General features: G+C 43.3%; 1 pseudogene; it reads right to left on the bottom strand.

Annotated features, from left to right (window-relative positions):
- The window catches only part of LOC118903505, a 163090-nt pseudogene that overhangs the window by 28230 nt on the left and 113762 nt on the right, over positions 1 to 21098 (bottom strand).

The following is a 21098-nucleotide window of genomic DNA, read 5'->3' as shown; positions in this document are numbered from 1 at the left end:
GTTCCACTCAACTGAAAAAACCATAGCCAAGCTCCTTAGGTGATTTGCTCTTGCATTTTAAATGCAAAGAGCTTTCTAAGTGAACTGATACTATTGTTTACAATGTCATTCAATGGTCATCATTAAATTTCACTCAATCACCCTACTAGAGGGACCAGATTCTTTAAAAATTTCATTTTGTACATTTCTCACACGGAGGCGACATTTTAAAGAATCAACTGCGTAATTAGTGTTCTTACTTTATTACTACACCAATTAGTGTCCATGGAGTTCTCAGAGGGTGGGTGGTAAATCAGTCTAGTAATATCTGATTCCTTCAACAAATTTCAAGTGCTTTATATAAAACACAGACTCTATTCTAGATGGGAGGTGACTACAAAACTATAAATGATACAGCCCAGGACTTTCCAATTAGAAAAAGACATGACGTTCACACGAATAACTATGATGCCCGAATAGGATAAATGACTGAAGAGGTGTAAGGAAAGGGCTTTTGGAATTCAAAGAAGGGAAAACTTTCTGGCAGCTGGGAGGAGAGTGGGTTATCAGGAAAGAGTTCTTAGTGGTAATGATGTTTTAATAAGGTTTTTAATGGTGAGGATTTCAGTAGATGGGTAGAGGGAGGGAGGGAGTTTGAGGAGCATTTATAGAGTAGCGCAGATGCATTTGGCTGGAGACCCTGAAGTGGTAAAGATCCAGATTGCAATTAGGTTGAAACAGAAAATAAAAATGGAACAAGATTGTGTACAATGCTTTTGGCTGCAAGTAGCTGAAAGGCTGACTCTGATTTAAAATAGAAAATTGTATCATATTAATATAACAGGGTCTCCAGAGGCAGGGAAGACTTGAGAGTTAGTACCTGCTTCAGCAGCTTGGGGATGCCGTTAATGACCTAGGTTCTTTATATCTCTCTGTTCTTCTTGGGGTTGGCTTACTTCCAGGAAACCCAGTCAAACAGAAAGCATCCAAAGACAGACTTCGCTTCTCCCTAAGACTCTCTCAAAAGCAAGGAAACTTCCAGAGGCCTCTGACACACTTCTCCTCCCATCTCATTGGCCAGAACTGTGTTATAAGCACATTCCTAAACCAGTCACTAGCAAGGGGATTTGGATTATTCTTAGACCAACCAGAGCCTCCCTTTTCCCCTGAGACATATTTCCAAGTGTTGGATGAAGGGAGATCTAAGAAAAATAAGGGTTATCTTAGGATAAAGGAAGGAGGAAAAGAAATAGATGCCAGATGGAAAAAACTAACATCCACTAAGGGGACCAACACTTGTCACATGCCTTCTATGTATGGGCATAGGTCTGCTATATATTTTAGTTTAACACGTGTGATCTGGATAATTAAGAGCTTTTACAAGGGCCAGGCTGAGATAGCTGGACTTTATTCCACAGACATGAAAAGACTTACGGATTTTGAGCAGGGAAATGATATAATCAGAGAATGATATTTAGAGACTTAGAAGAAAGAGGTTGTGAAAATGGAGAAAATGCACATGTACCTGAAAGTAGTATGACTACTTGTCAAAAAAAAAACAGTCAAATGTTCACTAGCTTCCCTTATTTTCCATTTTTAGTGGCACCCCTTCCTCCATCTTTCTGCCTGGCATTTGGTCAAAATAACTGTACAAGTTAAGCTTTACCATCATATGAAGCAAATCTGAGGTGCAAACAGGATGGAATGGAGATAGATAACCAATAAAGTCCCATGCTACTTCAACTGTCATCCTTTAAAAGCAATAAAGAGTCCCTGTCTGTGCCTCTGGCATAGATCCTAGTTTTGAGATTCTGCTTTTATCTACTTTGTGGTGTATTTAGCTCCTCAAGTTGAGCTTCCATCTCCTTCTATACTTTCTGAGCTCAGTTCTTCCAACTCTATTCATTCCAATTCCTATTGTCCATTTTACTCTTGCTATTAAGACCTTCCCAGGGATGTCCTGTGGTCCTTCCATGTAACTTATAAGGTCTCTCTCCTTCTCGTTTTCATTTGGGTTTTTCAATACGCCATCTAGCCACTTCGTCCAAATACACAATATCCTTGCTTCTACAAACCAGAGTGAGTGAGATTATTTAAGTGTATTTTAATTTCTCAATCAAATCTCTGAACTCACTTTTGGGAGTCAATATTTGTATCTTTTACCACCAGACTTTTAAAGGGTCCAAAATATCACAGGATTAAATTTAGAGCTTAAGTCACTAAAGGTGCTCAAATATTGACAGATAGAAAAGGCCTTGAGAAATGATGTTGTTAACTCAACTCTGAGGTGGTGAGTAACTGTGTCAAAATAACACGTTGAGTGCATCTGACCTCATTTGCAGTCAGAGGTTTGTCAGTTACATCTCCTTTATATCCTGGAGCCTCCTGAGAGAGGTCTCTTCTCTCTCGCTTTCTCTTTTCTGTGGTGCCTCCTGCCCTGGGCCCGTCCCAGCTGGGGACTGGGGACTCACCAGTGGTGTCCTCCCTAAGGGAGAAAGGGATCAGGGAGCAAGAGCCAATGCCAGGTCTAGGAGGAACCCTTTTACTCCCTTCTACCCCTTTTCCATGTCCCCTAAAGCAATCCCATAAGCACTTGTGAACTTGCCAGTAGCATGAGGAAACAGTTTGTGGTGTTTCCAAGGGGATAAATTCTGGGGGGGTTGGGAATGACTAATGGCCATGGAAAGAGAAACAGGACAGCCAACCCCAAGGTCAATGAAATAAAAGCCTAACTAGGGAACTGGGAGATTTTTCCTGATCAAGGTCTGACTTCAGGGTTTGCAAACATAGGACAACCTGCAATGTGGCCTCATCTCAAACTCCTCATCAGTCTTTGCCCAGCCCCCCAGCGGCAGATGGAGTGATTCCATCCTGCAGAAGGGTGGTCCCACTCAGTGCCACTGCCCTGAGGGCAACGCATTCCTACCATCCCATACGGGAGTTGTGAACAGATTTCCCCCAATGGAAAATGCTACACGGGAAAGGTGGGTTTTCTGTGCTCCTGAGACTGGACTGTATTGAAGGTACACACAGTCTAGAAGTCTAAATGCAGAGTCAAACCCACTGTCCCAAACCATGTAACACATTAGCTTCAGATCCCGGACTAGAACCCAGTCTCCCAACTCCCAAACTAGCCCTATTTCATGACGACTCCATTATGAGTGAACTGGGTTTTTCAGAGTGAATCTGAGGCCTTGAACACTTCCGCTTACATAATTTATATGAGAGGAAAAAGCACGTGGAATTTCAAACGATCAGTTCTGCTAACATTATTAATAGGGTAGGGGACACCCTGTACTGGACTTTCAGCTTTCTGTGTCGGCCTTTTCCTCTAAATGCCTCTAGCATGTCTTCCTAGTATTGAACAAACATCAGTTCTGCCTAGGTCATGGATTTTGTCAATATGAATTGAAAATGTGCTGGCTTTTTTTTTTTTTTTTTTTTTTATCATCCCTAACAGCTTTCTTAATTAACCTGCTGATAGAATCAACAGCACAGTTCACTGTTCGCTGTTTGCTCTCCAGCCACTGTGGAGTCAAGATGCTCTTTGAGAAGTACAGAACACTTGCCTGAGGTTGTTTTGTATTCCAGAAAGAAAGGGGGACAAAAAACCCAAACCCTCACAACCACAGTGAATTTGACTTAATTGCTAAAACTTCCTTCTGATTGTTTTGCCCCGAGTAATAGCCCTTCCCTAACTAATAACTTTAATCACAGCAACCACTAGTTATAAAAGTGTACCTTTTCTCTTGACTTGGTTTGTTCCTGCAAAACTTCTAATTATGAAACCAAGGATCAGCAAGTCACCTTCCTGGGGTTTTCATTAGGTAGGATGCTGGGTTCAGGAGTTACACATATTGCATATTTCACGCTCTGTACATCAGTCTGTTGTGGCTGAAGTCAATCTGTGACTTTGTCTTTAATGTTTTCCTTGACACATGCGATGACTACAAAGCAAAAACAGGATCCTAATTCTCAAAGAACTCATCTTCAGAGAATAACAAAGTTGAGGATACTGTGTACCCTCTTTAAGATGAATGTAGATTTCCCAGTGAAACCTAAATTCTTCATTTCATCTCAAGAAGTTTACTAGGATGGTACAGTTACTGTAAAAAAAAAAAAAAATTAAAGAGCTGTTTTAAATTTAAGGCACCCCAAAATTCCAATATGAGCCTGTTCTCTGGCTCTGTACCCACAACACTTTCATCTGATTATGAAGAAAATAAACTTTTTCTGTACTTCAGGCTACTGTGTCAGTATTCTTGTTACGGGATGGTTAAAGGCCATGTTGGGCTCAGTCGCAATGAAAAATTACTTAAATGATCTATTTCAGCTGTGTTATTGCCAGGTAAGGATGTTCTCGTGTTTGATGACACACATTCAGTGGTTGATTGTGCAAGAAATGGTGATGTTTTTCTAGAATGTTTTGCTCCTTACTCATCAATCCAGCTTGCTTTCCCCACGCTGTTTGCAAAGCTGCCCTTTCTCTTTGAAAAATCACTCAGCAGTCTCAGAGGCACTCCCACTTGCTGGCTCTTCTGTGATGCTGTGGGGTGGACATTCTCACTCCCAGCCTCACCCCCACCCCCAGGCAGCCTGTGGTTGGCCCTCACTTTCATATCCAAGCTGGGAGAAGCAGGAAGGGCAGTTCTGGGCATGTGGCCGCCATATGTGGAGAGCTGATCGCTGGGTGGGTGGCTGTGCTCTATCTATCCCTTCTGTCGTGATGACGGACACCCTCTTACCCACACACCACAGGAATTTCCCACAGCCTCAGCTGAAAAATTGGATCCTGACAAAATGATTTCTAACCAGGGACTGTATCTGCTTAATGGGACGCTGACTACAAAAGTTTCACTTCTCAGAGTTCTTTCCCACTCCCTCCTTTTGGGTCCCTCCCTTTTCTTACTGTTGTTCACTGTTTACAGAGACATGTAATGTTAGATGGGTGCCTGGTTAATCAGAATTGTTAACTTTTATTTTTTAACAAAAGTAGGTAGCTATTTAAAATTTGCAATCTCATCTCTATCCTAGAGATGGCGAGTCCTCTTGGAGGTTTCCATGGCTCTGGGAAGAATAACTTTAATGTAAAGTAAGTAGGTATCCACAAACTAGTCTCTGGTGGATTGGAGTAGACTGACTGAGGTCTGCTGGCAGGAAAAGACACCAAGGGCCTCCAAAGGGGGTCTCAGCATGATGGCAAAGGGAGAGCCTAGAAATGTAACCCCAACTCCACAAGAGCAATGTGATGGAGAGGTGGTTCTGGTGTAGGTGGATAATGCGGGTGTACTGGGGTGGTGGGAACAGCCAAGCAAGGAAATGTACACCAAGAGCTGTGGACCGTGAGAGCGTGATCATCATCCTGTCCTAAAGAGCCACTCGACACAAAGATCTGGACCAGCAATGGCATCGTCACAGGAGAGGACGGGAGCCCTGAGCTGTGACCACGTGGGGCTACAGGAAGGCAGTGATGGAGCAAGAGCGGCCACAAGAGGGCTACCTCATGGACTGGTCACATATGGCAGTTCTCTCTTCAAGAGGTGTCTATTACCAGAACTAAGTGATCTGGATAACTTAGAGAGACTGGGTATCCTGTCAATCTCTGGAGGCCCAAGCTAGATTTAACTTAAAAATCAAAAGGCTTCATATGTATCCAAAGTGGGACTCCAGTCATTCAGGCTAATTTAGTACCAAAAAGGACTACAGAGATCAATTGGTTCTCATTTTGCAGAGAAGAACTAATCAAGTCCAGAGTAATTCACCCCCATTACAAAGTAAGTAATGGGTAGAGTTTCCATAGAAGACACAGACGTGACTGCGAACCCAGTGTCTTTTCCATTGTCATAAATGCAACTCCCAATAATTACGGTATTATTTGCTTTAAATACTCTGAGATTTAGGAAGGTGCAAACTTTAGCTCCAACTTTGGAATTTTGAGACTAAGCCTGAATTTTCCAGTTTCACGCTTTGGGAATATATGTTATCAGGTTTCCTCTAGTAACTAGGAGAGCCTAGAGATTTCTTAGTAAGGTAACTACAGAGATGGAACTCTTATTTTTGACCCTAATTCCAGATCTCTCTCCTGAGCTCTCGTCCTTTATATGCAGCCACCAGCACGACATCTCCATCTAGATGATCAACATGGTTAAAGCATAGAGAGTCATCTCAGTCTCCACCCAACCAGCCCTCTCGCCCCCAAACAAAATCCTGTTCCTCCTCCTGAGTTCTCTGTTAAAGGAAGGGCACCACCAGCCTTCTCCTCAGCCATACACAGTCCTACAGATTCCAGCTCCTAAAAAATTATTTTGTATCCTCTTTTCCGTTCCCACTGCTATGACAGTACTATAGGATCTTATACCATCTTCCACCTGGACTGTCATAATTTCCTAATTGGCCCCTTGGTTTTTCATCCCATTCCAGATCTCTTTCCTCACTGCCACTAGAGTGATCTTTTGAAAATATAAATTGGATCATGTTATTCCTTCAGTGGCTCTGTGGTCCATCAAGATAAGCTCCAAACCCCTTTGCATGCAAGGAGCGCCTTTCATTTTATTTCATTCAGGTCTTATTTCACACAGTCCACCAGCCATCTCCCCAAACACTATGTCCCAGCGATTCCAAGCTCTCAGAGTTGCTGACTAGTCAGCAATTTTTCATGCCCTCTTCGCTCATCATGAGTCCCCCCACCCCACCACCTGGGAATGTCCCTCTGCCTTTTCTCCAGGTGACCACTTACATCTTTGAAGACTCAATTCAAGTACCACCTTGTCTATGAAGATTTTTCTAACCTCTCAATTCCACAGGGTAAAGATGAACATACAACCTTTCATGTCCCGACTGAACCCTTTTTAGATGTCTATCCTAGCCCTTCTAACATTGCGGGGTAATTATTTTGTCCATGTCCGTCTGTCCTCCATGATGTTAGGGACAACTTGATGGTAAAAAGTACGTCTTATTTATCTTTGATTTTCTAGTACAAGCACAGTGCCTCGTATATAGTAGACACCTGATAAGTGTTTTCAGAAGGAAGGAAGGAAGGAAGGAAGGGAGGAAGGGAGGAAGGGAGGAAGGGAAGGAGGAAAATAGATATTGTCACAAAATATTATTGTTCCATTTTTTATTATTTCCAGAAAGAAAGGCACGTGGTAAAACTTTGACCACTATTTCTGTAAAACACTGATGCTAATTACCAAAGGCAGTTCAGGAATTCAATTAGTAGTGTTAACAAAGATAAATATTTATTCGTTTTCATATTGTATGATGTGGCCATTGGTGAGATACCTCAATCCTAAGATTTAAAATTAGTGACTATAGTGGACACTGTTTTTCTGTCTAGATGCCCTTCCTATGTTGGAGAATTCTCCTATGCATAAGTCTTTTGGGGAGGCATAGCCCCTGATCCTCTATAGTTGCTGCAGAGGTGGGGTACCCACATTCCCAGCATCCTTTCCAGCCAAGGTACAGACTTAAGTGTGCACAGGGCTTACCAAGTATATGTACACATGAGGAAGAGAAGTTGATGATAACGAGATGTGGGGACATAGGATAATTCTTTTCTAGTGGTGGTAATGGTACCAGCAGCATCAGAATTCAGCACCAGCAGCCATGCGGACCACAGTGACTGGCAGGTGGCAGCAGTGTCCCCACTGGCCCATTCTGCAGAGGGATGTTAGCCAAAAATCTGATGCATTGCCTCCCTCTGATTCTGCCCAGTTCCTGAGCCTGGTCCTTCAGCTGTCCTAGTGGTTCTCGGAGCCAACTAATCTTTTCAATAAATTCCTTGGCTGCTTAGAGTCCTTTCTGTTCCAACTAACAAACCCAAAAAGATCCAGAAGTCCTGGGTGAGTCATAAATGCTCCTGGCTTCAGTGACTTGGGTCTACTAGTGTGCATGATTTTTATGAGTCTGGTTGGTACAATATCTCAACCACTGGTGAGTCAATGGTTAGTTCATTCCACATTATTACAGGGATTTTTCTAGACAGATTATTTTCCAGAAAAGTCTCATTGGGGCAGGTTTCTTCCCCTAAATCACACCCCCATGTGTTAGTACAGTGCCTGGCATATAAAAGATACTTGATAAATACTTGCTGAAGGAACTAATGAATGAATATTTAAATCCAGGAGACTGTTACCTAATTTTACTATATCAAATTGGTATTAAGATAAAATCCTACCAGAAGAAACCAGATGGTCTTTAAAGATTCTCTTCCTACGTGTGATTTGATGATGAACCCCCTCAAGAATAATGCTGGCAGATATTCTAGCAACCAGTTCAATTCAACAAATATTTATTGATCCTTATTGATCATTTCTTGGAGCTGTTCTAGGTGTTCATGCTCAGGTTATGGCTCCCCCAATTGCTGTCTGTGACCTTTGGCCAAACTTAATCTCTGTGACCCTCAGTTTCATCATCAATAAAATGGAGATAATAATCCTTCCTTAAAGGGTTGTCACCAAAATCAAAATGTTACTGATGCCCATTTCTTTTTGCCTTTATTATTCCTGTTTCTACTCTCAGCATCCTCTCTTAAATTTCGGTCAAGACCCCTCATGAGCACCTTCTCTGCTCCACTGAGTAAGTCACAAAGGTAAATAGGGCCTGCTCCCACTCTCCAGGAGTTCACCGCGTAGTCAAGGAGATGAATGGGCTAAAAGAAATCAGTAAATACGGGGAGGGCAGAGATGGAGGCAAACACAGGTACTGCTAAGGAAGGGAAGTTAATGAAGGAAGAGATGGCAAATGCGGAAGGATTCCTGGAGATGTCCTTGAGGGGAGTCTCCAAAAGGGAGAGAGGAAGGAATGAACCTCCAAGAAAAATAAACTACACGTGCAAAGGCAAACATGGAACATGACATTTCAGTATTTCTGGAAAGTGACGTTCCAGATAGGTTTGGAAGGAAGCCAAGTCTGCAGACGGAGGTGGGTCAGGTCATGGACGACTGTATCTGTTAATAAAGGGCCGTGGGACTCTGGCTAGTAGGGAGCCCCTAGAGGATTGTAAACAAGTGGGTATCTTCAAAACCTCAGTCTGGCAATAGTATGGAGGATGAATATGGGAAGGCACAAGCTTGCGCAAGGGGAGGCATGGTAGGAAGTCATCACCTGGTCCAGGTGAATGAATGCGTGGGTGCAAACTGGGGAAGTGGTGTGAGAGAGAGGGATGAAGGAAGGGAGTCAGCAATGTTTAAGAAGACATTAAACATGTTGTGCGAGGGCCTGTTAGTCTCCTTGGGGTTCACCTTTGTTCTATTTCTATTTCTTAAGTGTCGTCATGGCGCAAAGGGGTTGGACTGATGATGATGGATGGTCGCTTGGCACACACATTCCCCACGCCTCCATCTTCAAATAGGATGGCGTTAGAGCCCATCAGACTCTGTGCCCAGCACCAGGCTGTGACAGCTTGGTTCCAAACCATCTTTCATCAATACTCAAAGATCACACAAATAGCAGAAAGGCTTCTAATATTTTCCATGTCAGAAGATATTTTCGACGTGGTATAAATTATTCATCTTTCTGCAATTCCTTGTAAAATACTTTACATTTTTTAGACAATCCTATTCGGAAGTTCAAATGGATCTTTAGCTAGGATTTCTTTTCTTATTTTCACTGGACAGCCTGTATACATTAAAATCAAATAAGACAACAAGGTCCTACTGTATAGTACAGGGAATTATAGTCAATATCCTGTAATAAACCATAATGGAAAATAATATGAAAAAGAAGATATATATATATATATATATATATAACTGAATCACTTTGCTGGGCAGCAGAAATTAACACAGCCTTGTATATCAACTATACTTCAATAAAATAAATTTGAAAAAATCACCTACGGGGAAAAGAAGGCAAAAAGGATATTAGGGTAAACACATGATAACACTGGCCAAAAACGTCTAGAATAGCTGCCCCATTCTGTCAAATAGAAATGAGGCCAGACAGTTATTTCACTGGGATTTACATTCCTCCCCAGCCGCCCCACCCGCAGCAAATCTAATCTCATCCTGGTGTTCACAGTCTAGGCCAGCAGGAAGACAGTCTAAATGTGGAGCGCAGAGATGCAGATAGACTGGCTCCGTTCCCAGGAGGCCAGGTCAGGATGAGAATCAATATTTCAATAGCTCGGGATTAGGAAACACACATATCAAATCTTGTCCATTAAGGACGCAAACGTTAAAACCACAGACATCCTGTATCTTGCACAGACTGATAGGGATGAAGTGTTTGACTCATCGGCAGAAATGTACCCATTATTCTTGTACTTTCCTGACTCGTACAAGTTGTGTAAAAACTTCTCAGAATGAGACCGAGGCTGCTCAGAGGATTGCCATAAATAAGATCTTAAGGGCCCTGACAAGCAGCTTTTCGGGGTAAAGGGAAGACACAGCAGGGCTCTTAAATGTGGTTGTGTAGTCCTATGTTATCTAGAAAATAAAAGTCACAGAAATCAGAAGAGGTAGAATATGGCTTGGATATACAGCAGCCTTTGCTCAGATATGACAGACATCCCCCGGGTTCCCCCGCCTCCTGCCTCCCCCCGACCCCGGCCCCGCCACTCCAAACATTTGGAAAATCCAGGCAACTCAAAGTGAGTCCCAGCCAATTGGTACCTTTCCTGTTTGTATCAAAGGAAACGCACTGAAACCACAGTATGAGTCATATCAGCTCACACACTGGGACGTGCATCTGCAGGTATAACTGGGGGATTTCACATTTACCTTTGCTCCCCTCAAAAATGATGAATGAAAGCAACTGCATTTAGAAAAGGGGTTTTCCTCGAGGAGAGGTTATGTCTCTTGTGTCCTAGAGCACACTCAGCCACACGGCTTTCTCCAGGGCACGCCTGGGTCTAGCACTTCCAGGTGTCCAGGAAAAGAGAAGAAATAAGAAGAAAGGGTGGGGAGGAGGCAGGGGCCAAATGCAGAGTCTCAAAGATCTAACTGCAACTTTGACAAGCCCCAGATCAAAGGAGTCTCTCCTTGGTCTTTGATCTCTTGATAACCACATTTAGCACCCTCCTCTGGCTCCGCCTGGGGCAGGCAGCCCTCCTTCCTAACTCCCTTGGCTCTTCCTAGTTTAAATAATTCAACTGCTAAGCACGTTCAAAGGGGTGGAAATAAGCAAAAGCTTTAAGATCCAACTCGCTTGTTAGATTTAATAGAGTCCCATTACCATACTAATACCAGATTGGAAAATAAGAATGAACACCATCGAATCCTAACAAGGATGGCTATGGCTTTTAATCCCTCATCTGACTTAAAGTTGTGCAGCATGTGCACAGAAATGGGGCAACGACCACAACTCCACCTCCGGAGGGGCCTGGAGTGGGAGGGAGGGCAAGAGGTGGCTTCCAGTTCTTCTCCTAGCAGAGGCAAGAATCCTCAGCAGTAGCCCTTCCCTCCTCCCAAATTCCCAAGACAGTTGGCTGGGCCTCCCCTTCGGGTCCACATCACCCAGTATCTCCCAGTGCTGAGTTTCCTTATTAGGTTGTACCCAGAATGTTCTGCTCAGAGATGACCTTTATTAAAACATTAGGGAACGGGGCAGAAAGCCTTGCCATGGAACTTGCTTCTACCCTAAGGAGAGTCGGAGTTGCCAGATTTAGCAAATAAAAATACAAGCCAGCCAGTTCAATGTGAACTTCAGATAAATGAAGAATAATTGTTTAGTGTACATCCCAGATGTTGCAGGGGACACACAAGTACTACCTAAAAAGTTACTGGTCATTTATCTGAAATTCACGTTTAACTGGGTGTCCTGTATTTCACCTGGCAACCTACCAGGGTTTCTCTGTCACCCAACCTTGCTGGAATGCCATGGGGTAGCCCAGCCTCAGATTGCAGCACTGATTGATTCAGCCCTACCCTTTCGTTCCCTTGTGAATCTGGCCCAGGACAGGCCTTTTACCAGGTGGTAGGGGACGGAAGGGGCGAGCATCTGTTGAGCACCTGAATATGTCGTGTCCCATTTGATGCTCATAATTCCCCTAGAGGATAGGGACTGTAATTCCCCTTTCACATTTGATGGAGTTACGGCCCGCGAAGGTCAAGGAGCTGGCCAGCTTCTGAGCGTTGGAGGTAGGATCCTCATCCAGGTATCCCTGACTTCAAAGCCATGCTCCGTCCATTACGTACCACTGTGTCCTTCCCTCTCCCCAATGGGTACGGCAGACCCTGAGGCCAATGCACTTGCTCCAACATAAACAGGCCTTTTTCGTTCCTGATATATCTTTTCCTGTTAACCAAATGTTCTAGATCTTATTTTCTAGAACTCTCTGTTTTGCCATTAGAAACTGAGGGATGTAGGAAACCCAGGCTAAGAAAGGAAAGTAGATCTGAAGGGGGGGCATCTTATATACTTAGGTAAATTGAACAGAGAAACTAGTGGTTTTCCTCACATCGGTGAGCCTGTGTAAACTCACTCGTCTGCACTGAATTCAAGCTAGGAAACCAGCATATTGCTCAATCCTGACTTCCTTATTCCCTGGGGCAGTGGTTCTCAAATTTAAGTGTGTTTCAGAATCACCTGGAGGGCTTGTTAAAATACAAATTGCTGGGTCCTGCCCAGGTCTGGGATGGGGCCCGAGAATCTGCATTGCCGACAAGGTGTCAGGTAACTCTGATGATGCTGATCTGGGGATCCCACTTTGAGAACCAATGCTCTAGGACTAGAAAGAAGGCTTCCCTAAAACTAATATACAGTATTTGGAACTTAAATCCACAGAGACTTGGAATTCAAGGACATTCTACACCTTTCATCCCCACCATTTGAAAATCTCCCACAACCCTACCTCTTCAACAAAGTCTACAAATACTCTTTCACTCAGTCATTCCCACAGATATGAATCAGGCAAATGCAACATGTCAGATAATGTATGAATCCTTATGTCAGAGATGAACTCGACCCAGTTCCTGCCAGTGCACAGGAAACAATCACCACATGCACAAAATAACACCAACGGACAAAGAGATGTTACAAGAGAAGCAGATAAACTCAGTCACAAAGGAACAGAGAGAAGGAAGGGAGGGCTCTCAAGGGACTTATATGTTGAGCCCAGTTTAGAAGCTGAAGATGGGATTATAGGAAGACAAAGGGCAGAGGGACAGTCAATGCAGAGTGAACAGCATGCGCAAAAAGCACGGAGGTGTGAAACAACATGGCGAGTTCAAGGGCTGCAAGAAATTTACAATAACTAACGTATATGGTCCATTTGGTGGTAGATGGGGGTGAGTGAGGAGGAGCCCAGCAGCAGGGCATGCTGAGATGCTTGGCTTTCTTTTAAGATGATGAGGAGGCATTGGGTGTTTTTTAAAGGAGAAATGACATATTCAGGCCCATGATTTGGAAAGGTTATCTGAACGGAGGGGCCAGGGATATCAACCTCAGAAGCTGTCGCAGTAGGACACACTAGAGATGGTGAGGGTGTGAGGGAAGGTGGAACTTCTGTGAATTGAATGGAGAAGTAAATACTGGTGGGCGGAAAATGAAGCCTTCATTTCCACTCTTGCTATTCTCTACTGCCAAAAGGACCCTAACTAAATCTGGGGGGAATAAGATGCAAATATTTCCATGTGTTTTTACACTGCTATCTTAACGCAACTGTGCCTTAGTTAAACCGTGCGCTTCTGTTCCAGGAATTGCTGCCTTTTAAAGGATTGCTTTAACTCATTATTAGTTGTTTAATTTTACTCTCCTTCCCATTCCCAGCCATTTATATATTCATCCAAAATCATTTTGGTAGCTTACTGGCTGGCAGAGGAGACAAGCAAGTAAACGGAGAGCTGGAATTCCATGTGGCACTTGATACAATGGAGGGATCTACAAAGATCCATGAGATGAACCTAAAAATAGTCAATTGTGTGACAGGTAATTTTCAAATCATTTTGAAATTAATTTTATGGACTTGAATAGAAAATATCAATTCATTCCTTAGAATGAAAACTACTTCTCAGAAGAGCCTGTATTTTTTCCTTTATACACTGTCTAACAGAGCACCTATAAATATGTTTTGGTAATTAAGAAGATGAATTAAACTCTTTTAACACGGTAATCTCACTAGAATGTCAAAAATCTAAAATAAGTAGAACTGTCTTCATTATGTGACTTTCTCCAAATAAAAATATTTAAAAATTTGACTTAATTTTTTTTTAAATTGTAGTTTAAAAGGGATGAGAGTGTAATATCAAATTATCTGGTACAAAAACCTAGCCTGGAATGGAGAGCTTGACTTTCAAAGGGGGGATGGGTGGTCCATGCAATCAGGGCTCATTATGGAGTGAAATCATTGAGGACATAGGAGAAAAATATACCAATATTCAATAATTACAATTTTAGAAGATAAAAACATTTTCATAAATCACTCTTATGCATATGTTAGGAATCTGAAGTAGCAGCAATATCATGATAAATCAACAGAATCTCTTTAAATAGGGCAAATTTTAAAAACCGTCTTCCAGCAGTTCAGTGCCAAATGCTTGAACTGGAAATAACAGAAGTTACACTAAAAGGGCAAACCTTTTTCTGGGTTTCCTGTGGGCCACAAGTTCAAATGGGAGGCCCGAGGATGGTGGCTTCTCCCCATCTCCGTAGATGACCTTTGGCAAGTCACCCACTGCGGTGTCCACAAAGAGTCACTGTCTGCCTTTGAGAGGTGCCAGCAGCTCCATCCATTGGGAGACCAAGAATGTAAATGATCCTCCCCAAGTCCAGTGCCCTGACCTCACTGCAGGGAAAACCCACGCCTCTGCAGCCAAAGGAACTTCCAAGATGAAACTGAACTAAAATTAACTGGGAAAAAAAATGAGAGAAAAGAAATTAAAGGCAATGATTCAGGATCTCCCCCTCCTTTTGGCTCTTCCTGTTGAGCTAATTCATGATGGGCCTTGTTCTTGATAAACTAAGTAAGAGTCTGCAGCTAAGTGAAGGAGCTTCATCCTGGCCTCATACCCCTGAGGCCATGCAGCTCGGTGATGACCAGGCTAAGTCCCAGAGGCAAGTGACCTGAAGCCAGGAAGGCCTGCTCCTTCGGCCCCTCCGCCTGCAGCCCTAGCTGTGCTGTAGGCTGAAGGTCACTAGCATCTTTCTTAATGGCCTGCGAAGGGTCCTGGGTGTGGCTTATTGACAGCAGGCATCTGTGAAGTTTAGTTTGCATGGCAATAAAAACAAAAACAAACAAAACCAAATAAACAGGCATTGGAGAAGTTGTTTAGCAACTGGGACACCAGAAAAGTTGCCCATCCTGGGAAAATTATAATTATAAATTGGGTTCATCACAGCTGCCATCACATCTTGCTTTCATCACCCCATCCCATCACTCGGCCCTTGGGCCCCTCAATTGCCTGGCTGCTTTCTATTTATACAACGATCTGCACTTGGAACTCCTCAGAAACCTGTGTTCTTAAAGCACACGGTACACGAAACTATCCTTCCCTTTCCTCACCTTAGGTCTATTTCTGTCCTACATACCTGCCAAGATTCCTTTCCTATAGCATAACAGCTTTCAGGTAAAAAAGCCAACTGATAAGTTATTTACACGAAGGTGCGAACAGCAATAGCAGCAGCAGATACGTTGCTCGTTGCTCGCTCACCCAGTCTCTCCTTCCTTGTAGCTATAACCCCAGCTGGTTTACTGGTTCTCCCAGCCTTCCTGGCCTGGGGTAGCCACGAGTCAGTCTGGCCAATGGGACACAAGCACGGCGCTGCTGGGGACGTCCTTGACAGCGTTTTCCCGACAGAAGGGGGCAGACACCTCTCTTTATCCTCCTCCTACTAGGAAGCAGGCATGTCAGCTTCCCAGGCACAGAAGCTATGCTACAACCAGAAGGCTGCCAGCAAGAGGGAAAGGCCGGGGAAATGGTGAGAAGACAAGTGGCTGCCTTTGTCTCCTCATCTGCCTGAGTGGAACCCTGGAGCCCTCCAGCACATCCTCTCTTGTCAGGACCCTCCATGCCCTTGTGTCCTCTTCTGATCCTTTGCCTCTCTAATCCACCACTCAAGCGCCATCTAATCATTGACTTTCTCCCGCGCTGCCTGCCCCCTAACCCCCATCCTATTGCTGGAAAAGGTTGATTGGCTCCATTATGCATTTGAGGTTGTTTGGTGGTGGTGTTTTTATGGTGGTAAGAACAGTTAGCATGAGATCTACCCTCATCTTACCCCATAAGATTTTTAATGTACAATACAGTATTATTAACGGTAGGCTCAACGTCTCACAGCAGATCTGCAGAACTTCCTCATCTTGCAAGACTGAGATTTTATAGCCGTTAAACAGCAACTCCCCATTCCCTCCTTCCCCCAGTCCCCAGCAACCACCATTCTACTCTCTGTTTCTATGACTTTGGGTATTTTAGGTTCCTCATATAAGTGGAATCATGCAGTATTAGTCCTTGTGTGACTGGCTTACTTCATTTAGCATAATGTCCTCCAGGTTCATCCACGTGGTTGCGTAAGGCAGGATCTCCTTTTTTTAAGGCTGAATAATATTCCATTGTATGCACACATTTGATATTTAAACCTCAGTTGTAACATTTTCTCAGGCCTTGTTGACAGTAGAAACCACACTCACCCTGCCCCATGGCTGAAGGAGAATGGAAAATACTGGAACTTAATGATTTTCCCTGGCACTTCTAACTTCTGGATCTTGTATAACTCTACTCTCAAGATCACAAACAGATCTCTGCCTCCCTGTTCTCCTGGTTCTTGCCCTATTATTATTAGATAGAGAGCAATGGGTAATGTTTTGGTCAGAAAGACCCAGGTTCCTTTCCCAACTCTGCCAGGAGAGCTGAGTAACTTGTGAAGTGACTTAACTTCTTTCCCCCTCAAATTCCTCCCTTGTAAAATGAAACCATTTTACCTGTCGTTATGGACTGTTATAAAATACAAACGAGTTCTTATACACGCACACAATAAGAGTTTAGTAAGTATTAGCCATTATTCTTAATGGGGTCTGTACCAGTAAGCCACTGCCACTCTGGGGCCACCTTACCCGACACCACCAGCAATTTCCTCACTGGCTAAAGCATCTCCTCAACTCCAAAGTCCCTTTCATTCTTGAGAGTGAAAAATGCATTGTCACAAAGACATCAGATTAAATCTGTTTTTTAAGTTTCATTATTTTAGTGGCCGAAGCTGGGGTTGAATCAGAACATGAGAGCTTCACCGAGGCAGACAAGATCGAGAAGGCTGAGAAGGATGGGATGGGGATGGAGAAAAGGGTGGGAAAAGTAGAAGAAACTGGGACCAATGGACATTTGCCCCAGAGACAGTCCTAATTGGGTTCTTTTCTTTCCTGTTGCTGTTTTTGCTTCCTTTGGTTTAAAAATAAAGTGTCCTGTGTTAGCTCTAATTGTGCCTTTTATTTTCATATTTATAAGATTAAAATTGCACAACCTGCCCAGGACAAACTATGATCCTAAGCATTTGATCTGTGTTGGAGAAGGAAGGGGAAAAAAGGCCTCAAGCCCAATCCGAGGAGGCAAAATGCTTATGCAGCATGAGAACATTATGACTTGAGTTTCGGGACTGTTCTCCCAGGCAAGGGAAACCATCTCACAAAACAAACAAGCTTGTATTCTGGGGTATTTCCCAGAAAAGACGCAGGTATGGTTTAGTAAGATGGGATTTGGTTTTGTTTTTCAAGCTTCAGCCGGGTGGTAAAAGGTCAGCTCTGTGTTGTAATCCACTCTGGTGCCTTTCTCCCGTAATCCTCACCACAGCCCTCTAAGAGCTATGCAGCATGGCAATTAGCAAAATGCAATTTCGTTTTCTAAACATTTTCTCCTCGATACCTTCAGAAGTTACTGCTGCATTTTAGAATGTTCTGGAAAAACTCTGGTGGTCGAAATTTCAGAATAATTTCCCTTGGAGAAAGCTGTTAAAACTATTTTCTCTAAAATAAGTTAGTGAGATGGAGTGATGGGGCAAAGTAGCATGTCTAACATGACTGAGGTCTTGAGAATGGGTTAGAAGGAAAATGAGGTGGTGAGACGTGGGAAGAAAAAGGTTTTTTTGGTTATTTTTTTGTTTTTTTAAAAAATAAGAGCTACATCACCTTTTGACCTGCAAACAAGCATGTCTGTTGGTATGAAGCCCACCAGTCTGCCCCAGTCTGTTCAACGAAACACAACCTATTTCCAGCCCTGTCCTGGGTCCTGGACCTCCAGGCAGGGATGCTCCAGCTCCGCCCCGTGGAGTGTGGGCTCCCCAAGGTCAGCCTAGAATAGAACCTGCCACCTATACACACTTGATGAAGGTGTCAAACAAGTAAATCACATGGCAGTGAGCACTGTTGCCAGAAGACATATCAATATTATGGCTCCCGACTTTAAGTTGGATTGCAATCCTTACTTCATCATTGTCATTATAATTAGGTCTGGTATCTTATCCATAATTCAGCCACCACTCCCTTATCTATCATTGTGATGGGAAGCTGCTTATACACACCATGAACTAAAAGCCTCGTTTTGACCCCATCCTGTTACCAAAGCTTCGTGCCACAAAGTGAGACACATTGGTTTGAACTTTATTTTTTCCCTCTTTACCTAACTTTTATTATAAGAAATTGGGCAGCAAAAAAAAAAAAAAAAAAAGTAAAAGGGGAAATCAAGAGCCTATATATCTTATAAACTAATTAATAAGCTCCTAATTCAAGAGACCAACTCTTTTGTTATGGATTGAATTGTGTTTTCCCCAGACTCATATGTTGAAGTCCTAACCCACAGGACCTCAGAACATGACCTCATTTGCAGATAGGGTCCTAATTAGTTAATGAGATCATACTGGAGTTGGGTGAAGCTTACTCCAGTATGACCGCCATTCTTATAAAAAGGATACATTTGGACGCAGACACGTGCACACAAAGAGAACACCATGTGAAGATAAACACCATGTGAAGCGATCAAGGAGATGCTTCTACAAGCCAAGGAACACCAAAGATGGCCGGCAAACACCAGAAGCTAAGAGAGAGGCCTGGGACAGATTCTCCCTCATGGCTCTCAGCAGGAACCAACTGTGCAGACACCTGGATCCTGGTGATCTTCTAGCTTCCATAACTGTGAGACAATGCATTTCTGTTGTTTAAGCCACCCAGTTTGTGGTACTTTGTTACAGCAGCCCTGGAAAACCAATACCTCTTTATATTTAAAATCCTCATGATTTGGAAACAGGGCCCCCTCTATGTGAATAGAAGAGTGTGGGTACCCATTTAAACTTTAGACTGCTTCCCACAGGTTTCATGATCAGCTTTGTTTACAGAGTGATGTGTGAGAGTCTCATAGGAATGAATAGAAATCTCCATTGTTTGGGAATACAGTCAAAACGTATTGTTTTTCAGGCATTCCCCCCTCGGTTCGTCTTGTACACCTCAGGTTATTAATGGGTTAATATATTTCCCACACAGCTGTGGTCTGATGAAGATGAGAATGATCTTTAGAGCAGTTTTCAACCTATGGTTCCTACAAAACCGCCTCACTGTGTTCTTTACATTACTTTTACCCGAACGTGTGGTGCCGTCACTCCAAGAGCAGTACAGAGGTCGATGGAAATAAGGAGAAATAATTCACGGAGCCATAACATCAGCACTTCCTCTGCCTTGTAACAGTGATTCTATGTTGAACCCTTAAGTATGTTAATATCTACTATTGATAAGACCATCTGTATACTATGGGCTCAGAGAAAAGGAGGCAGGGGTCTCTCCCAGCACCAATCGATTTCTTACAGCCTCATGATCATTACTGCCAAAGCTCAAAACCATTCTAGCAGATCCCGAAGGGAACTGTCTCTCCATTACCCAGAGGAGGCTGGTGCTGGGAAGGCTTCCTGCCTGGGGTTCGCACCTTCCATGTGGCTTCTGAGCACTTGCTCTTGCTGGAAAATACTGACGTCAACAGGAAAGCAAAGCAGGTTGAATGAATATTATCAAGCAGATTTTCTGAACTCACTTTTGCCAAAATAATCCATTCCGTTGACTATTTACATGTGAACTGGTCATGAAAATACAGTTCTCCTTGGAAATCTGCTGTCAGATGGATTGGCATTTCACCATCCTCTCCAGGCCATTTCCCTAATATTTACATTTCCTCATGTTACTCCACTTTGATCTTATTTTTCCTTCCAAGCTCCCAAGCTGAAATTTCAACAAAACTCCACCCCAAAAGCTGCTCCTATACTACTGGTGCTAATAATTTTTATAAACAGAAAATGAAAATTGCGTATAGCACTAAGTGGGGCAGAAAATTATGGCTTTCACTCTGTGCCCCTGAAGGCAAACCTTCTGTCCAATCTGCAAAGTGCCAAAGACAGCATTTGGTGCTTAAAAGAAGGAGGAAGAATGACTGCCAGTGGGACTCAAGATGTGGCGTTTCCATAGAGGCTTTCCAATCAAGTAATCACTGAAGGGTGTGCTCTGGACAAAGTATTTTTAAACAATACTTCGCAAAAGAAAAGATGTTAGGCCCCAGGGCAAGTGATTTGGTTATTAAATGTTGTGCGGGGGACCAACTCTTTGTCTCACATGAGCACCTAGAAGATATGCCTTCTGTAAACCTTCTGAGGGTTTTACCTTCATGTTCAATCCTCCTGCGATTGCTTTGAAGTTACCATCTCCTTGATAGTAGTGACTGTGAATATGGAACCCCATACGCTTGGTAACAATCTAGGAGCGGTTAAACCCCAGTGTCCATAGACAGAGAGGCCTGAGTTGAATGGGGACTCTGCTATCTTGCTCACTGTCTGATCTTCAGAAAAGTACTCACCACGGAGGGTTGTTGTGAGGATTAAACAAGCTAATGTGCAAAGTGCAAGCACTGTTTTGGAGCAAGTGCCCAAGAGTAGCTTTCACTACTGTTGATGTTTCAGGCCATCTCGGCACTCGGGAAATCTGGGTATGAATCTAATGTGTCTGTTGGCCCGATCACGCTCAGTTTGCTATGCAGAGCACAAATATGCAATAAACCTGGGCATCTGCATCTCTTCCTTGTTTGGGTACGTTCATCTCAATCAGTCTATTCAAGGTCCTAGTGGGTTCATACATCTGTTTCTCTTGAATCTGGTAAGTTCCGCCTGCTCCCAACTTCTCACACATGTTCCCCAAAGTCATTCCTAGTCCTATGTAATCA

Source organism: Balaenoptera musculus, chromosome 11 (assembly GCF_009873245.2).
Source record: "Balaenoptera musculus isolate JJ_BM4_2016_0621 chromosome 11, mBalMus1.pri.v3, whole genome shotgun sequence".
Lineage (NCBI taxonomy): Eukaryota > Metazoa > Chordata > Mammalia > Artiodactyla > Balaenopteridae > Balaenoptera > Balaenoptera musculus.
The sequence above is the reverse complement of the archived record's forward strand: the minus strand, read 5'-3'. Positions and strand labels throughout refer to the sequence as shown.